The 18,838-nt window shown below is 43.0% G+C and overlaps 1 protein-coding gene across 1 annotated transcript in view; it reads right to left on the bottom strand.

Annotated features, from left to right (window-relative positions):
* The window catches only part of KIAA1210 (KIAA1210 ortholog), a 137,534-nt gene that overhangs the window by 104,350 nt on the left and 14,346 nt on the right, over positions 1 to 18,838 (bottom strand). The window contains exon 2 of the mRNA XM_040442579.1: positions 1,652 to 1,705. The gene's annotated coding sequence lies outside the window, so the exon portion shown is untranslated. The remainder of the gene's footprint in view (positions 1 to 1,651; positions 1,706 to 18,838) is intronic.

Genomic DNA, 18,838 nt, shown 5'->3' with positions numbered 1-18,838 from the left:
AAAAATTAGCATATTGTGATAAAGTTCATTATTTTCTGTAATGTACTGATAAACATTAGACTTTCATATATTTTAGATTCATTACACACAACTGAAGTAGTTCAAGCCTTTTCTTGTTTTAATATTGATGATTTTGGCATACAACTCATGAAAACCCAAAATTCCTATCTCAAAAAATTAGCATATTTCATCCGACCAATAAAAGAAAAGTGTTTTTAATACAAAAAAAAGTCAACCTTCAAATAATTAAGTTCAGTTATGCACTCAATACTTGGTCGGGAATCCTTTTGCAGAAATGACTGCTTCAATGCGGCGTGGCATGGAGGCAATCAGCCTAAGGCACTGCTGAGGTGTTATGGAGGCCCAGGATGCTTCGATAGCGGCCTTAAGCTCATCCAGAGTGTTGGGTCTTGCGTCTCTCAACTTTCTCTTCCCAATATCCCACAGATTCTCTATGGGGTTCAGGTCAGGAGAGTTGGCAGGCCAATTGAGCACAGTAATACCATGGTCAGTAAACATTTACCAGTGGTTTTGGCACTGTGAGCAGGTGCCAGGTCGTGCTGAAAAATTAAATCTTCATCTACATAAAGCTTTTCAGCAGATGGAAGCATGAAGTGCTCCAAAATCTCCTGATGGCTAGCTGCATTGACCCTGCCCTTGATAAACCACAGTGGACCAACACCAGCAGCTGACATGGCACCCCAGACCATCACTGACTGTGGGTACTTGACACTGGACTTCAGGCATTTTGGCATTTCCCTCTCCCCAGTCTTCCTCCAGACTCTGGCACCTTGATTTCTGAATGACATGCAAAATTTGCTTTCATCCGAAAAAAGTACTTTGGACCACTGAGCAACAGTCCAGTGCTGCTTCTCTGTAGCCCAGGTCTGGCGCTTGTGCCGCTGTTTCTGGTTCAAAAGTGGCTTGACCTGGGGAATGCGGCACCTGTAGCCCATTTCCTGCACACGCCTGTACACGGTGGCTCTGGATGTTTCTACTCCAGACTCAGTCCACTGCTTCCGCAGGTCCCCCAAGGTCTGGAATCGGTCCTTCTCCACAATCTTCCTCAGGGTCCGGTCACCTCTTCTCGTTGTGCAGCGTTTTCTGCCACACTTTTTCCTTCCCACAGACTTCCCACAGAGGTGCCTTGATACAGCACTCTGGGAACAGCCTATTCGTTCAGAAATTTCTGTGTCTTACCCTCTTGCTTGAGGGTGTCAATGATGGCCTTCTGGACAGCAGGCAGGTCGGCAGTCTTACCCATGATTGCGGTTTTGAGTAATGAACCAGGCTGGGAGTTTTTAAAAGCCTCAGGAATCTTTTGCAGGTGTTTAGAGTTAATTAGTTGATTCAGATGATTAGGTTAATAGCTAGTTTAGAGAACCTTTTCATGATATGCTAATTTTTTGAGATAGGAATTTTGGGTTTTCATGAGCTGTATGCAAAAATCATCAATATTAAAACAAGAAAAGGCTTGAACTACTTCAGTTGTGTGTAATGAATCTAAAATATATGAAAGTCTAATGTTTATCAGTACATTACAGAAAATAATGAACTTTATCACAATATGCTAATTTTTGGAGAAGATCCTGTATTGTGGTATATACTTGCTAGTGAGCCACCACAACCTACCACTATTTTTTGTACTCACCTGAAGTTCAGTCGTCACATACAGTCCATGCTGGGGGACGTTCAATACATCAGTCTGTAAAAAACAAACAAAAAACATAAGAATACAAGGTGTAAATGGGCAGTAATAAAACACATGAATATACGTCAGAGGAGTTCTCTCCAAATACATAAACATCTAAAAACCTACTATCTTCAGTAACTGTTGGGCCAACGCTCATTCACCTGACAGGCATCTCTCCCACCTCCCTCATATGCATTCACCCTCAGCTTGGCCAAGCGTGTATATGTTTTCAATGGGTAGAAAGAAGAAAGCCTCTGTCTGTCACCACTATCTCCCGGGAGAACAAAAGATCTGACATTATCAGTTGGGAGCTCCCTATACTGCCCGGTCCAGCTGAAAATGCTGGGTTTGGCCAACAATAACCTAATGTGTACAGCAACCTTAACATCCTTACACAATCTCAATTTCACATTGATCTCCATAACTGCAATGAGTTGGGCAGGTGTGTTGTCTATGTATCTACTGTATATCTCATCCATAAAAGTGTGATACATTTACTCTCTGAATAGACCACTGGCGGTTAGAAGAGCCAGACCTGTAGAAATCATCAGATCATTGGGCAGCTTCTTCGTCTTTTTTTCATTGACAAACACAGGGAACCACTGTTTATCCACTTGTTTCCCCTGAAGTGGTCGCTGCAGGAGAGATGTTGTATTATTCAGCTCCCAATAGAATGGATGGACAACCATGTAATGCTTGTGTTGAGGCTGCCACAGTAGAAGACACCCTTGTGAAGATGGGACAACTCCATTAACAAGTAACTACCTGAAGAAAACAGAATCAGACTGGAAAACCAAATGAGTATACGTGGGGATCATTTACTAAAAACTTGGCATTTCACACGCCATTCTTAGTAAAATCCTGGCTGGAGGAAGAATCAACTAATTTATGATTCCTAATAAATTTGCTGCAACTTCTCTAGCTCGGAGCAGATAATTATAATATTATAATTTACACCAGATTTCAGTAAATGTGTTATGCCAATGTAGTCCCCATTTTTTATTTCTTTCAAAAAGGTGGCAAGACTGGGCGAAAACACAAAAAGTATCGAAATTTTTGCACAAAATGCGCCAAATTTTAAATTTTTATTTTGTAATTCCAAAATCTTTTGTAAATGACATCCTTTGACTAAATTGTAGTCAAATATATAAATAGTAAGTACACTTTTAGAACTACTTCCCTTCTGGCTAATAATATGCCTAAAATTACCTGTCGGTGATGTAAATCAACCTCTAGCTCTATACCGTATATAGCCACCCAATTATTACCGGACAGAAATAAATCACGAAAAAACCGACCCACAAGGAGCCATAAATGTCACCAAAAATTGAACCATAATCTTCACAACGTGAAAATTGAAAAGCTTTATTGATAATATATAATAAATACATACATAATAATAAAAAGGCAGCACAAAGGTGGAACACAAAGATGAGGAACAGGACCCAAGGAGGGGCCGAGAGGTCAGCACACCAAAAGGCAGGGAAAAGAATGTAAGATGGAAAACACCAAGGCACCTCTGGACAATAAGCCCCAAGCACGGCTGCAATGGAGGCAAATATGAGGATAAAAAGACTTGGTGATAGAAAGAAATAAGCATACCCTGGATGGTGTGTCGATCTCAGCCAACTCCTGACCCAACGCCGTTTCGCCAGTGACCTGGCTTCTTCCGGGGATTCCCTGCCTTTTGGTGTGCTGACCTCTCGGCCCCTCCTTGGGTCCTGTTCCTCATCTTTGTGTTACACCTTTGTGCTGCCTTTTATTATTATGTATGTATTTATTATATATTATCAATAAAGCTTTTCGATTTTCACGTTGTGAAGATTATGGTTCAATTTTTGGTGACACCTATACCGTATATAGGAACAGACTACAGAAGATAAGTGAGCAAGGCACGACTGCCACCCACTAATATAAAACACATTCATATTTTATATATAACCACCGTGACAGCTATACAAAACCAGAGCTGTGTAGGTCATCACTGATAAGTTTTAGCAAAGGCTGGGGTATTTTATTTAAAGGGCTTTTCTATCTTCAGTTATATATTGACACACCTAGAAGTAACATCAGTGGAGGTCAGGTAATATGTCATCCGGGGCTGCTGTACTCTCAAAGTCACCTGAACTTGGGTCAAACATTTCCAGAACTCAAAGCAACAGAATTGTGGTTGATTTCGGTTGTGCTTTATTATACATAATACAACACCACTAAGATCCAGGCTTTCCCAAATGTACAACCTAATAATGTGTAACCTAAAAGGGGTGGTGTTTGGTATTGCGGCACAGGCCCATTTATTGTAATGAGACTGAGCTACACACAGGCCAAGAGGTCAACAAATGCAACATCACTGGCCAAGGAAGAGGCTGCAGAGCTCATGGGAACACCACGGTCTCTTCAAACAGCTGATTCATTGGGGTGCCTGGAGACATGCTCCCACCAATCAGATACTGAAGATCTACCCTGAGGGTAGGTCATCAATATTTTACTCCATGAAAATCTCTTTAACATCAAAGGCAAAAAGCAGCTTGGCAGTAGAAAAGTCTGACCAGTCACCATCTCAGGCTGTTATTAATCAGATTTTTTAAAGATACATTTAAAAAGCATCTGTCAGCATGTTTGTTACACCTGATCTTAAAAGACAGCACAGGCACAAGATGACAGGTCTTATCGCTTGCTCATTTGGAAATTGCGCTGCTTGGAGCACATCAGGCGATACACTGAGCAAGCTTCGAGACTGAAAGATACAGTGAAGACAAGAGGTGACAGGTGTCAGTGCTTGAAGAGCATCAGGCTCAAGAATACAGGCCTACACAAGATGCCTAGCCCTGTCAATCCAGGGGAAGGGAGCAGGGACTATAGATGAAGGACTGGTGCCCTGAGGGCTCTGGCTGGCTCCTCGGTGCTCTAGGTAGGTCATTTGAAAATTTATAAAAATGCAAATTTCTCAGCAATGGGACCATGAATAGTCATACTTAGGCCTCATGCACACGACCGTTGTGTGCATCCGTGTCCGTTGTTCCGTTTTCCGTGATTTTCTGCGGACCCATTGACTTTCTGATATACCTGCTACCTGGTCCTCTGGTGGTCCCTTTTGCTTGGATCGACCACCAGAGGACACAGGCAGCTCTGTAAGTAGCACCAAGCACCACACTACACTACACCCCCCCCCCCTGTCACTTATTAACCCCTTATCACCCCATATAGACTCCCTGATCACCCCCCTGTAAGGCTCCATTCAGACGTCCGTATGCGTTTTGCGGATCCGCAAAACACGGACACCGGCAATGTGCTTTCCGCATTTAGCGGATCCGCACATTGCCAGAACTATAAAGAAAATGCCTTTTCTTGTCCGCAATTGCGGACAAGAATAGGACATGTTCTATATTTTTGCGGAACGGAAGTGCGGACCCGGAAGTGCAGATCCGCAATTCCGGATCCAAGCGGGACAAAGTCTGTCCCCATAGAAATGAATGGGTCCACAATTCCGTTCCGCAAAATGCGTAACAGAATTGCGGACGTGTGAATGGGGCCTAAGGGTCCCTTATCACAGCCAGTTAGTTAGCCACTTGTTAGGTAGTTAGCGCCCACCGCACCGCAGTCACTGATTAGCGTCATCGCTGTCGCTAATCAGCACTAGTACTATATAGTATCTGTCAGTGATCAAGACTGATCGCAATCAGATCTATATCAGTACATTAGGGTCACCTTAGGCTCTACAAAAAACGTAGTGTTCGCCCGATCAGGCCTGATCTTGTGCGCACACTTGTGTTCAGTCCGCCCCACCGCAGTGACTAAAATGTTTTTTTTTCTGATCACTGCAAAAACACCGTAAAATCGCTGCGGCGCTATAAAGATCACTTTTGAGCTTTTTGGATCTTTATTAGCGATCGCAGCTTTTTTTTTTTTTGCACATTTTTTGGCAGAGATTTTTTCATCCACATTGATCGATGCGAATGAAGAAATCTGTGCCGTTCATTTTTTCTTTCAGCCCAGAGGCTGAACGAAAAAAATAAATCTCATTACCCGTATGCTCAATAAAAGGCCTCATGCACACGACCGTGCCGTTTTTTGCGGTCCGCAAACCGCGGATGCGCAAAAAATGGAAGGCGCCCGTGTTGACTTCCGCAATTTGCGGAACGGAACGGGCGCCGGCAATATAAATGCCTATTCTTGTCCGCTAAGCGCGGACAAGAATAGGACATGTTATATTTTTTTAGCGGGGCCGCGGAACGGAGCCACGGATGCGGACAGCACACGGAGTGCTGTCCGCATCTTTTGCGGCCCCTTTGAAATGAATGGGTCCGGATCCGAGCCGCCAAAACGGCGGCTCGGATGCGGACCCAAACAACGGTCGTGTGCATGAGGCCTAAGGAGAATAGCAGAAACTCCTAATGCGGAGACCCTCAAGTGCCAGGGCAGTACAAACACCCCACAAATAACCCCATTTTGGAAAGAAGACACCCCAAGGTATTCGCTGAGGGGCATATTGAGTCCATGAAAGATTGAACTTTTTGTCACAAGTTAGCGGAAAGGGAGACTTTGTGAGAAAAAAAAAAATAAAAAAAAAAATCGATTTCCGCTAACTTGTGCCAAAAAAAAAAAAAAATCTTCTATGAACTCGCCATGACCCTCACGGAATACCTTGGGGTGTCTTCTTTCCAAAATGGGGTCACTTGTGGGGTATTTATACTGCCCTGGCATTTTAGGGGCCCTAAAAAGTGAGAAGAAGTCTGGAATCCAAATGCCTAAAAATGCCCTCCTAAAAAGGTACTCGTTGGACTTTCGGCCCCTTTGCGCATCTTGGCTGCAAAAAAGTGTCACACATGTGGTATCGCCGCACTCAGGAGAAGTAGGGCAATGTGTTTTGGGGTGTCTTTTTACATATACCCATGCTGGGTGAGAGAAATATCTCTGTAAAATGACAACTTTGTATAAAAAAAATATGGGAAAAGTTGTCTTTTACAGAGATATTTATCTCACCCAGCATGGGTATACAGTACAGACCAAAATTTTGGACACACCTTCTCATTCAAAGAGTTTTCTTTATTTTCATGACTATGAAGGCATCAAAACTATGAATTAACACATGTGGAATTATATACATAACAAAAAGTGTGAAACAACTGAAAATATGTCATATTCTAGGTTCTTCAAAGTAGCCACCTTTTGCTTTAATTACTGCTTTGCACACTCTTGGCATTCTCTTGATGAGCTTCAAGAGGTAGTCCCCTGAAATGGTCTTCCAACAGTCTTGAAGGAGTTCCCAGAGATTCTTAGCACTTGTTGGCCCTTTTGCCTTCACTCTGCGGTCCAGCTCACCCCAAACCATCTCGACTGGGTTCAGGTCCGGTGACTGTGGAGGCCAGGTCATCTGGCGCATCACCCCATCACTCTCCTTCATGGTCAAATAGCCCTTACTTTCAAAGTTTTCCCAATTTTTCGGCTGACTGACTGACCTTCATTTCTTAAAGTAATGATGGCCACTCGTTTTTCTTTACTTAGCTGCTTTTTTCTTGCCATAATACAAATTCTAACAGTCTATTCAGTAGGACTATCAGCTGTGTATCCACCTGACTTCTCCTCAACGCAACTGATGGTCCCAACCCCATTTATAAGGCAAGAAATCCCACTTATTAAACCTGACAGGGCACACCTGTGAAGTGAAAACCATTTCAGGGGACTACCTCTTGAAGCTCATCAAGAGAATGCCAAGAGTGTGCAAAGCAGTAATCAAAGCAAAAGGTGGCTACTTTGAAGAACCTAGAATATGACATTTTCAGTTGTTTCACACTTGTTTGTTGTTATGTATATAATTCCACATGTGTTAATTCATAGTTTTGATGCCTTCAGGGTGAATCTACAATTTTCATAGTCATGAAAATAAAGAAAAAACTCTTTGAATGAGAAGGTGTGTCCAAACTTTTGGTCTGTACTGTATGTAAAAATACACCCCAAAACACATTGCCCTACTTCTCCTGAGTACGGCGATACCACATGTGTGACACTTTTTTGCAGCCTAGGTGTGCAAAAGGGCCCAAATTCCCATGAGTACCTTTACGATTTCACAGGGCATTTTTTACGCATTTGGATTCCAAACTACTTCTCACGCTTTAGGTCCCCTAAAATGCCAGGGCAGTATAAATACCTCACAAGTGACCCCATTTTGGAAAGAAGACACCCCAAGGCATTTCGTGAGGGGCATGGCGAGTTCATGTAAAAAAAAAAAATTTTGTCACAAGTTAGTGGAATATGAGACTTTGTAAGAAAAAAATAAAAAAATAAAAATCATTTTCCCTTAACTTGTGACAAAAAATAAAAACTTCCATGAACTCACTATGCCCAACAGCGAATACCTTAGGGTGTCTACTTTCCGAAATGGGGTCATTTGTCGGGTGTTTCTACTGTCTGGGCATTGTAGAACCTCAGGAAACATGACAGGTGCTCAGAAAGTCAAAGTGCGTAAATTAATTTTTTTGCACCATAGTTTGTAAACGCTATAACTTTTACCCAAACTAATAAATATACACTTATTGCATTTTTTTTTATCAAAGACATGTAGAACAATAAATTTTGAGAAAAATTTATATAGAAATGTAGTTTTATTTGAAAAATTTTACAGAAAGTGAAAAATTTCAGTAAATTTTGATTAATATCAAAAAAAGTTAAAATGTCGGCAGCAATGAAATACCACCAAATGAAAGCTCTATTAGTGAGAAGAAAAGGAGGTAAAATTCATTTGGGTGGTAAGTTGTATGACCGAGCAATAAACCGTGAAAGTAGTGTAGTGCAGAATTGTAAAAAGTGGTCTGGTAATTAAGGGGGTTTAAGCTAGGGGAGCTGAGGTGGTTAAAAGGTGTCTCAATTTAGCAAATGGCATTTATCATGTAGAGAAAGTTAACACAAGGCACTTAATAATGTATTGCGATTGTCCATATTTCTTCCTTTGCTGGCTTGATTTATTTTTCATCACATTATACATTGCTCATATACAGGGGTTACGACCACCGTGGAATCCAGCAGCAGTGGTCGTGCTTGCACACTATAGGAAAAAGTTCCTGTCCCAGCCACCTTATGTCTGTGCTGCACCAGAGAGGCCAGCACTTTTTCCAAGAGTGTGCAAGCAGGACAACCGCTGCTGGATTGGAGGGTGGCCATAACCCCTGGAAGCAAAAAGTGTATAAAGTAATGGATAAATGAATCCAGCCAGCAAAGGAAGCTATACGGACAATCACAATACATTATTAAGAGCCTTGTATTTACTTTTTCCACACGCTAAATGCCATTTACTGAAGTTAGACAACCCCTTTAAGTGAATAATCCCTACATACAAACATATTGGTCCTTAGAATACAATGTTGTAGCGGCATTACTGAGCTACCAGGCAGCATTAATGACAGCATACAGTACGATTTATTTGTTGTAAACATCCTTTACAGCAAAGCAATGTTTTGGGCTTTGAACTCTTAGAAAACATGGCTCACGTCTGCAATAAATTACTGGCTAAATGAAAAATAATAATCATTTCCAGAAAACTATTTTGTCGGATGCTGGAGAGGACATTTACCCCAAGTAAAATGAGATTCAGATTTATAAATACATAATGGAAAGACACAAAATGTACAACATTCCCAGCCGCTCCTTGTTGCTTCTTATAAAGGTTTTCATGTAGATCTTATTTTCTTGACAAGAAAGGACCAGACCCTAATAAAAAGTTTTTTTAGTTTTTTTTAATTCTTAACCCGTAGGATACCAGCACCGTGCATGTACGGTGCTGGAAACTGGGACAGAAATCCCAGCACTGTACAGCTACGGCGCCCTGATCGGGCGGGCGCAGGATCTGCGCCCGCCCAATCAGCTGCAGGGGTCCTGCAGTCACTGATAGCCGCACCCCTGCTGTATGCGCTGGCATCGGCATTAACTCTTGCACTGCCGCGGTCAGCGCTGACATGGCACGTGTGGTATCCTGCTGGGTGCGAGGTATCCATTGGGTCCCCACGCTGATGTGACAGGGACCCGATGGCAGGGAAGGCAACCCGATGCCTTCCTTAGGCATCGTGGCTGCCTTCCGTGAGAGCCTGTGAGATCCAGCCCCCTGGATCTCACAGGCAGGAAGCTGTAAGTGTATTACAGTGAGTAATACACTTACAACCAATGCATTACAATACAGAAGTATTGTAATGCATTGTAAAGGGGATCAGATCCCCATCAAAATCTGCACTGCAAATGCCATATGGCGCTCCTTCCTTTCTGAGTCCTGCCATGTGCCCCCACAGCAGTTCACCACCACATATGAGGAGTTGCCGTATTCAGGAGAAAATGGGTAACAAATTATAGGGTGCTTTTTCGCCTGTTATCCCTTGTGAAAATGAAAAATTTGGGGCTAAAGGAAAAAATTTTGGGAATAAACAAAACTTTTCATTTTTACAGCCAAGCGTTTCCAAATTCCAAAAAAAGATTAGGGGGTCAAAGTGCTCAGTACCCACCTTAATATATATTATTTAAGGGGTGTAGTTTGCAAAATAGGGTCACTTTTTGAGGGTTTCCACTGTAAGGGTACGTCAGGGTCTCTTCAAATACAAAATGGTGCCTAAAAACCATTCTAGCGAAATCTACCTCCAAAATCCAAATGGTGCTACTTTCCTTCTGACCACTGCCACGTGCCCATAGAGCGGTTTACCACCACATATTGGGTATTTCTGTAAACTGCAGAATCATAGTAATATATATTGAGTTTTATTTTGCTGTTAACCCTTGCTGTGTTGCAAGAAAAAAAATTGATTAACAAGAAATCTACCAAAAAAAGTGAAGTTTTTAAATTTCACCCGCATTTTCCTTTAATTCTTGTGGAACATCTCAAGGGTTAACAAAGTTTGTAACATCAGTTTTGAATAATTTGAGAGGTGTAGTTTCTAAAATGGGGACATTTATGGGTGGTTACGCAAGCCCCTCAAAATCACTTTAGAACTGAATTGGTGCTTAATAAAATGGTTTTGGAAATTTTGCTGAAAATTTAAAAAAATTGCTTCTAAACTTCTAAGCCTTCTAACGTCCTAAAAATATAAAATGACATTTACAAAATAATGCCATCATAAAGCAGACATATGGGGAATGTTGATTGATAACCATGTTATGAGGTATTACAATCTGTCTTAAAAGTAGAGAATTTCTCATTTAGAAAATTGAGAATTCTTCCAAGTTTTTTGTAAATTTTGGATTATTTTATAAATAAAAGGTGAAATATATCGACTCAAATTTACCACTGTCCTGAAGTATAATGTGTCACGAGAAAACAATCTCTGAACGACTTGGATAAGTAAAAGCGTTCTAAAGTTATTACCACATAAAGTGACACGTCAGATTTGCAAAAATCGGCCTGGGATTTAGGGTGAAAAGTGGCCCGGTACTGAAGGGGTTAATGGCTTGTTATGGCCAGATGCACACCACACAGCTCTAATTCTGGCTTCCCAGGCAGAGAAGGGCGTATCCTGTAATGTAATGAAATTTGTCTTCTCCCATGTCTTCAAATGTGAGGTATGACCACTGGAACTGACATGTCCCGTTGTCTCACAAAGAGAACCTCTGTTTGATTTGAAGTGCAATTCCCACAGTAAAAAGCGGATGTTGCCAGAGAAAGCCATTCAGGACTGCACTGCGACCGTTGAGATGATATAGAAGGACAGCTCTAGTCCGCCTTAACGGGTGCTGGTTGTACAAACCCGCTCTCTGTCCTAGCTTATAGAAGAGGTCCCTAATAGGGTATATAGACAACCTCTAGAGAATATTTTGTTACATCTCTACATTATGCTGTTCCTCTGTTGTTCCTCCAAGAAAGTTATGAATAAATTGACAACGGAGTGTTACCAGTTGAGGATGTGTCCTTACATAGTACTGCACTGTCCAGTCAGTGCTACCAGAGTCAGAACACCCCTTTGGCAAGAGGAATGGTGACACCAGATGTTAATTTAGAAATTTCTAGGGGGAACAAAAGAGGAATGGTGTTGGCACTCTTTAAAGTTGAGTCCTAATGTTACTACTGCCTGTTGACACAAAATACTAGTAATTTCAGATTGCCTCAATTGAATTCTGGAGCACAGGATCCGTTTAATATAGTGTTACTAAGAGCTCATCCACACGACCGTATAAATGGGTCCGCATCCGTTCTGCAATTTTGCAAAACGGGTGTTAACCTATTCATTTCAATGGGGCCGCAAAAGATGCGAACAGCACACCATGTGCTGTCCGCATCCGTTGCTACGTTCCATGGACCCGCAAAAAAGATAGAACATGTCCTATTCTTGTCCATTTTGCAGACGAGAATAGGCATTTCTATAATGGGCTGCCCGTTCCGTTTCACAAATTGCGGAACGCACATGGGCGGGATCCGTGTTTTGCAGATCCGCAATTTGCAGATTGCAAAACACGGTGCAGTCGTCTGAATAAGCCCTAATGCATATGTATTCATCTTAAACCATAAAATGTATTTGTTCATGTACAGTGGTCGCCCGTTGCAGCAAAGTAGCAGATCATAGATCTAAACCTCTTGTGGCAAATTTGGCATGGTGACCAGGCTAATGTACTAAGCAGACATCCAAAAATTGCATAGCAAATGTAGATTAAGTTAAGGCATTTGATACAACATGCCATCCAAGGTGGAAGATAAAGACCACATCAGTACCAACATTTACTGCCCCAGATAACATCCTTCACGGTTATTTTTGCTTGCCATTCAGATAACCCCAGGGGTGGGATTCAAATTTTTAACAACAGGTTCCCTACTCAACCGCGGACACGTGGCGTCACGACACATGTTTACATATACCATATATATGCAACACACATACACATAAATACGCCATATACATGGTACACATGGATAAATACACCATATATACACTGCACACACATACCACCCTACTAAGGAGCTAAACTATGAGCGGCGTGCAAAGCAATGGAAGTGAACATCTCCAGCTGCCCTGCCACCGCCAGAGCACCGGATCGGGACTCAGCTAGTAACATGGTTCTCTGATTCAGTTGTTATTTTAACAAACGGATCTGGAGAACTGGAGTGAACTGGCTGAATCCCATGCCAGGATAACCCCAATTATCAGACGCACTATGGAGCCTTAAAGGCAAGGTCTCATCTAAGACAACTCCTTTCAGATTGGAGCCACTCATGGTAATGTCACGGATGGTGTTGCAGAAAGCTGGAACTTATAAATAAACATCCGACTGGCTTGATCACAAACTAATGAGCATATGGGTGAGCCCTATAAAACCCCTAGAGCTCTCCCTGACTGCTATGCCCATGCAAAGGTCTTTATGGTAGACGATTGCATGCCCACGTACCTTATACTGTGTGACACCTGAAAACCCTATAATAGTGAGGGGACACGACCACCAGCTCCCTGCACTTAATACGGACGGAGTCAGGGTCACCTAGAATCAAGCCAGCAAGGAAACACAAATAAAAGGAAAAGGACTTATCTGAGGAATCAGCAGTAGCAGCCTCCAGCAGTGAACAACTTATCCAGGAAGAAGTATAAACCGCAAAATGAGGCAGTATGGGAGGGAATATAAAGGGAGACAATTAGTGTAAATAGGTGACAGCTGGGAGAAGGAAAGGAGATGACAAAGTGAAACCAAAACAAAGAACCTCATGCAAGAGGTAGAGAAGAAGGTCTAACAGACCTTCTCACAGAACTGGCGGTGACAGGTAAACAGTAAATTTTGACGGAGGAAGCCATGGCCAGCCAGACACTGTGGCTGTCAAACCTCCATCTACAACATCCATATACCCCAAAAATAAATATAAAAGGTTTTTTTCTTTGCTCTGTTTATATGGCTGGTACCCACTGCTATGTCAGTCACTGTTCACATCTTGGTTTTTTGGCCACATTTGCTACTAAGCGCAGCAGGAGTGGCTGTCTGGCATCTTGGGATCTCGTGGTCAGGACCGGTCACAACCCTTGCAGTTACAATAATCTGCATAACTTATCTAATGCTAAATAGTTTCAAGTCCAATTTATGGATGAGATAGCCAAGATGATGGTCTATAAAATGATGGTAGTCTCACGTTCGAAGCTGTAGTGGAAGGTGAGATATGGAGGCTGAAAAATCTGAGAGACATCTAATGCTCTTCTTAAAGGGATACTAAACCCGGAACAAGACCAACTAACAAGTCCTTACATAATCTCATTATGTATCACTTGTTATATGCTCTTTTGCTCATGTTTTCTAGGATATTACATTTGCAGATGATATAGAATAAAATAGGAAAGCAATGTATTGTTCTCTTAGGCTGCAGCCATGCCTTCTTCCCCACTCTCTTCCCTCTGATGCTGCTGCACGTGAGCCAGGAATTTTAGGAGGAGGGGTTTGTGTTTAGTCTGGATAATTTTTGTCTATACAGTGAGCATGGCCATTTTGTTGGAAGGAATCTCCTAGTTAGTACTAGTACAAAATAGATTTGTTACTGTTGTCAGCCACAGTATCAATAGTACCAGATGTAGAATATACATAGTACCAGCCATAGTACATACCCAGCACCCCACAAATCAGCTGTTCTTCTGTTGCTCCAGTGTCAGAAAATATGGTTCTCATTGAAGAGAACTGGAGTAGTACTGCAGTAACCACCTCTGCTGAATACAGAAATGGACAGAGCTGTGTAGTCTGGGCACCAATCAGAATTAGAGATGAGCAAAGTTCTCTAAAATTCGATTCGGCTGCCTAACATTTCTTAGTAAATAGCAGGTGCAATGACAGGGAGCGGCAAATGTGCCACCCCCATCATTGAACCCCTCGGATGCCGTGTTCATCGTTGATCGCGGCATCCGAGATCCATATTAAAGCATTTTAGGGTTTGCAATAAAAAAAAATTTTAATTGTACTTTCCTCTTCCATTTGATCGCAAAGAAGAAGATCCAGCGCAAAATCTCTCACCGCACACGATCGAGCGCAATCTTCAAGCAAGATGGCTGTGGCGGCCTCTTCGCACACATGTGTATGAGGCAAGTACGATTTTTTTTATTCTTACTGCCATTTTAGGGAAATTGACTTGTTGCCACGAAACACAAGGAAATTCGGCTTTGCGACAAATCTATTTTTTCCTGAAATTTGGATCGATGTCCACTTTGTGAACTTCGATTCGCTCAACACTAATCAGAACAACTGACTGGCAGGAAGCGTGGTGTCAGAGCCTCAACAATCACATATTGATGGCCTATCCTGAGCAGCGGGCATCCCTTTTAATGGCAGAATTTCAATATATTACTATATGAATTATAGGAAACCTGTCAGGTTGAACATGGTGTTTGAGCTGCAGGCAGCCTGTTATAGAGCAGGAGGAGCTGAGCACACTGATATATAGTTTTGTGGGAAAAGATTCAGTATTATTTGTATTTCATTCATTTAAATTCCAGCTCATTCTGGGATTTTAAGTCCAGGAGGCGGTCCTATCAGTGATTGACAGCCTTCCCTCTATGACTGTGTATACAGAGATAGCTGTCAATCACTGATAGGTCCGCCTCCTTGTCTTCAAAGCCCAGAATGAGCATAGATATAAAGAAAGAAATTACAAGTTATAATTAATCTTTCCCCATTAAACTATATACTGCATCAGACACCATGTTCAATGTGGCAGGTTCCTATTATAAATGTATATATGATAAGTTTTACTGTATCTTATCTCATAAAACTATAGATCAGTCTGCTCAACTCCTCCTGCTCTATAACATGCCATCTGCACCTGAGACACCATGTTCAATGTGACAAGTTCCCACCTGTGGAGTAGCTGGAAACCTGATCGTATTGGTTGTCAGGGAAATTGACAGGTCTATTTACAATTTTAATTTAGATTTTTTAATATTTGCCTGGAAATTATGTATACGGCCATGTCCATTTTGCATACTTCATAGGATTTCAAACTCGCTATTGAAAATATTTTTAGCCAAGATGTTTGCCAATCAGTTATGCGTCCAGATCACTAATTAGCATCTGAGACAAAACATGTCCATGTTCTTGTAGAGATCTCACAGGGTCACTCACTGTTCAGTAGACATGATGGCGGCCACTTACTGAGGAACACCATTTCTATTAAATGATTTCATGGTTCCATTTCAGAGCAGGCTTTGACTGTGGCGTCTCTAGCTTTCAAATTTTGGGGGGGCACACTGGGGGCAAGGACAAAAGTAGGGGGGGCAGCTATAACAACGATACATTTACACAAGTATGTTTAGAAATGCTGCAATACTTTACCCAATACCTAAAACCGCAACAGGGAAGAAAAGTCCTGCTGTCTGTGGTTTAAAAAACCCCCAAAAACAATCACTCAGATTTCAACATGTCCTAGTTGCCTGTGGATGACACTTTTATAGGGAGGGGGATCTGTGGATGATACTGCTATGGGGGGGGGGGGGTCTGTGGATGACACTGCTATGGGGGGGGGGGGGTCTGTGGATGACACATACCGTATATATCATCTTATGCTATATGTGTCATCCACAGGTCCACCCCATAGCAGTGTCATCCCCATTTCCCCCTCCATAACAGTGTCATCCACAGATCCCCCTCCCTATAAAAGTGTCATCCACAGATCCCCCTCCACGCCTCTCACAGGAGTGTACATTTGACATTTCTAAACTGTAATCCATATCCTGTAGTAACTAACTTTAAATCAGGATTCAGCGGCCACTTATCTCTGCTAGTACCTTAAACCTTACACCACTCGGCTAGCTTCGGTAACAGGGCCTACAGGTACTGCCTGTTAGTTGTTACCGAGCTGATTTCTGCAGATCAGAGGATACGGATTACAGTTTAGAAGAAAATGTACACTCCTGTGAGCGGTCCAGACCAGTGGCGGATCCAGAGCCTGGTCTCGGGAGGGGCACTTCCAGATTATTTTCTGTCCGCCGCCACAGAACAAGGGTGCTTATAGAACAGACTACACAGTGTAGAGGTATACTGTATATTGTGTGGCACAGTATAGAGGTATACTGTATATTGTGTGGCACAGTGTAAAGGTATACTGTATATTGTGAGTCACAGTGTATGCTATATGTGTATAACAAACGTATTTCACATGAAAACTTACAATTACTTGGCTTGACCCTTGGGGATCTCGGACACCACTTCAACACTTTGGTCGGGGGCTCGGCAGAGCTGATGTTGTGTTTATCCTAATGAGAAAGATTTCATAATAAGCATTTAGAGAAGGGGCAGAGGGATAGCAGAGCAGAGAGAGGCTGGTGCTGCTACTAGGGGGTCATACCATGGGGGAGTAATAAAGCCCACCATAATGCCCCCCAGTAGAAATAATTCTCCTTATAATGTGACAGTGCAAAAAATACCCCCTTGTAATGCCTCCAGTTGAGCTAATGTCCCCATAATGTGCCAGTATAAAATACCCCTATATAGTGCCCCCAGTAAATGCCCCCATAATGTACTAGTATAAAATGCCCCATATATCGTGCCCCAGTAGATGCCCTCAGTGTCCCCCATAATTTGCAAGTATAAAATTCCCCTTCTTAGTGCCCCCCATAGATGACTCCATAGTACTCCTCTCCCCCCTTCCCCATAGTACCCACCATCATGTGTCCCAGTATAAAATGCTACTGTACAGAGCCCCCCATATAAGATACCCCTCCTTTGTGGCCTCAATAGATGCCCCTATAGTGCCCGCCAGTAACAAGAGCCCCCCCCATCATGTGCCAGTAACAAGAGCCCCCCCATCATGTGCCAGTAACAAGAGCCCCCCCATCATGTGCCAGTAACAAGAGCCCCCCCCATCATGTGCCAGTAACAAGAGCCCCCCCATCATGTGCCAGTAACAAGAGCCCCCCCCATCATGTGCCAGTAACAAGAGCCCCCCCCATCATGTGCCAGTAACAAGAGCCCCCCCATCATGTGCCAGTAACAAGAGCCCCCCCCATCATGTGCCAGTAACAAGAGCCCCCCCCATCATGTGCCAGTAACAAGAGCCCCCCCCATCATGTGCCAGTAACAAGAGCCCCCCCCATCATGTGCCAGTAACAAGAGCCCCCCCATCATGTGCCAGTAACAAGAGCCCCCCCCATCATGTGCCAGTAACAAGAGCCCCCCCATCATGTGCCAGTAACAAGAGCCCCCCCATCATGTGCCAGTAACAAGAGCCCCCCCATCATGTGCCAGTAACAAGAGCCCCCCATCATGTGCCAGTAACAAGAGCCCCCCATCATGTGCCAGTAAAACTATTGTTAAAAAAAAACAAAAAAAAAACACACTTATACTTACCTCCATGTCAGCGATGCGATGCAGGCCTCTTCCGGCCTGTGTCCCGCGCTGTATGGCTTAGGCGGCGCGATGACGTCATCGCGCCAGCCTCTGATAGGCTGCCGGCCTAGTGCCTGCAGCCTATCAGGGGAAGGGGAAGAGACACGCCTCTCCCTCCCCCGCCGCAACACAGGCAGATGACTATGGAGATGAGCGCAATGGAAGCGCTCATCTCCCTGTTGTGCCTGGCTGCAGCCGCTCAGTTGGGGGAGCACATGGGGGGGCACAGCGTGATGTAGGGGGGGCCATGGCCCCCTCTGGGCGCCCCCCCCTCCCCCTGGCGACGCCACTGGGCTTTGAGGAACTGGAACATACTTCCAAGATGAAGTGTAAAATGTATAAAGTCAAAGAGCTTCTGATGCTTCCTTAAGAAATATCAGAGGTCCTCATGGGTGGGGGTCCATAAGCAATCATCACTACAGTGCAAAGAATATTGTGCTCGTCAGAGCCCTAAGCTTTTTTTTTTTTTACTATTAACAGCTTCTGTCAGGAGACACAAAAGACAGGGCACAGTTTAAAACAGCAGACACCCGGCATCATGGTGTTTATTGTAAATTTACTGTTGGCGGTCCAACTCCAATACCCCATACTGCCACTTGGGGGGCGGGGGGAGTGAGCAGCTATATACATGGGCCCAGAAAAGTAGCATCTGTAGTGTATTTAAATAAAAATACAATAAAAAAAAAAAAGTGGGTGGATCGGTGTTCAATAGCTACCAAACCTAAAAATTTTGACAAGGGCATTTATACTTATGGAAAAAAACCACACCACCTACAGTGCCTTGAAAAAGTATTTATACCCCTTGAACTTTTTCACGTTACACCCAAAAACTTAAAT

Source organism: Bufo bufo, chromosome 8 (assembly GCF_905171765.1).
Source record: "Bufo bufo chromosome 8, aBufBuf1.1, whole genome shotgun sequence".
In the NCBI taxonomy this organism is placed as follows: domain Eukaryota; kingdom Metazoa; phylum Chordata; class Amphibia; order Anura; family Bufonidae; genus Bufo; species Bufo bufo.
The sequence above is the reverse complement of the archived record's forward strand: the minus strand, read 5'-3'. Positions and strand labels throughout refer to the sequence as shown.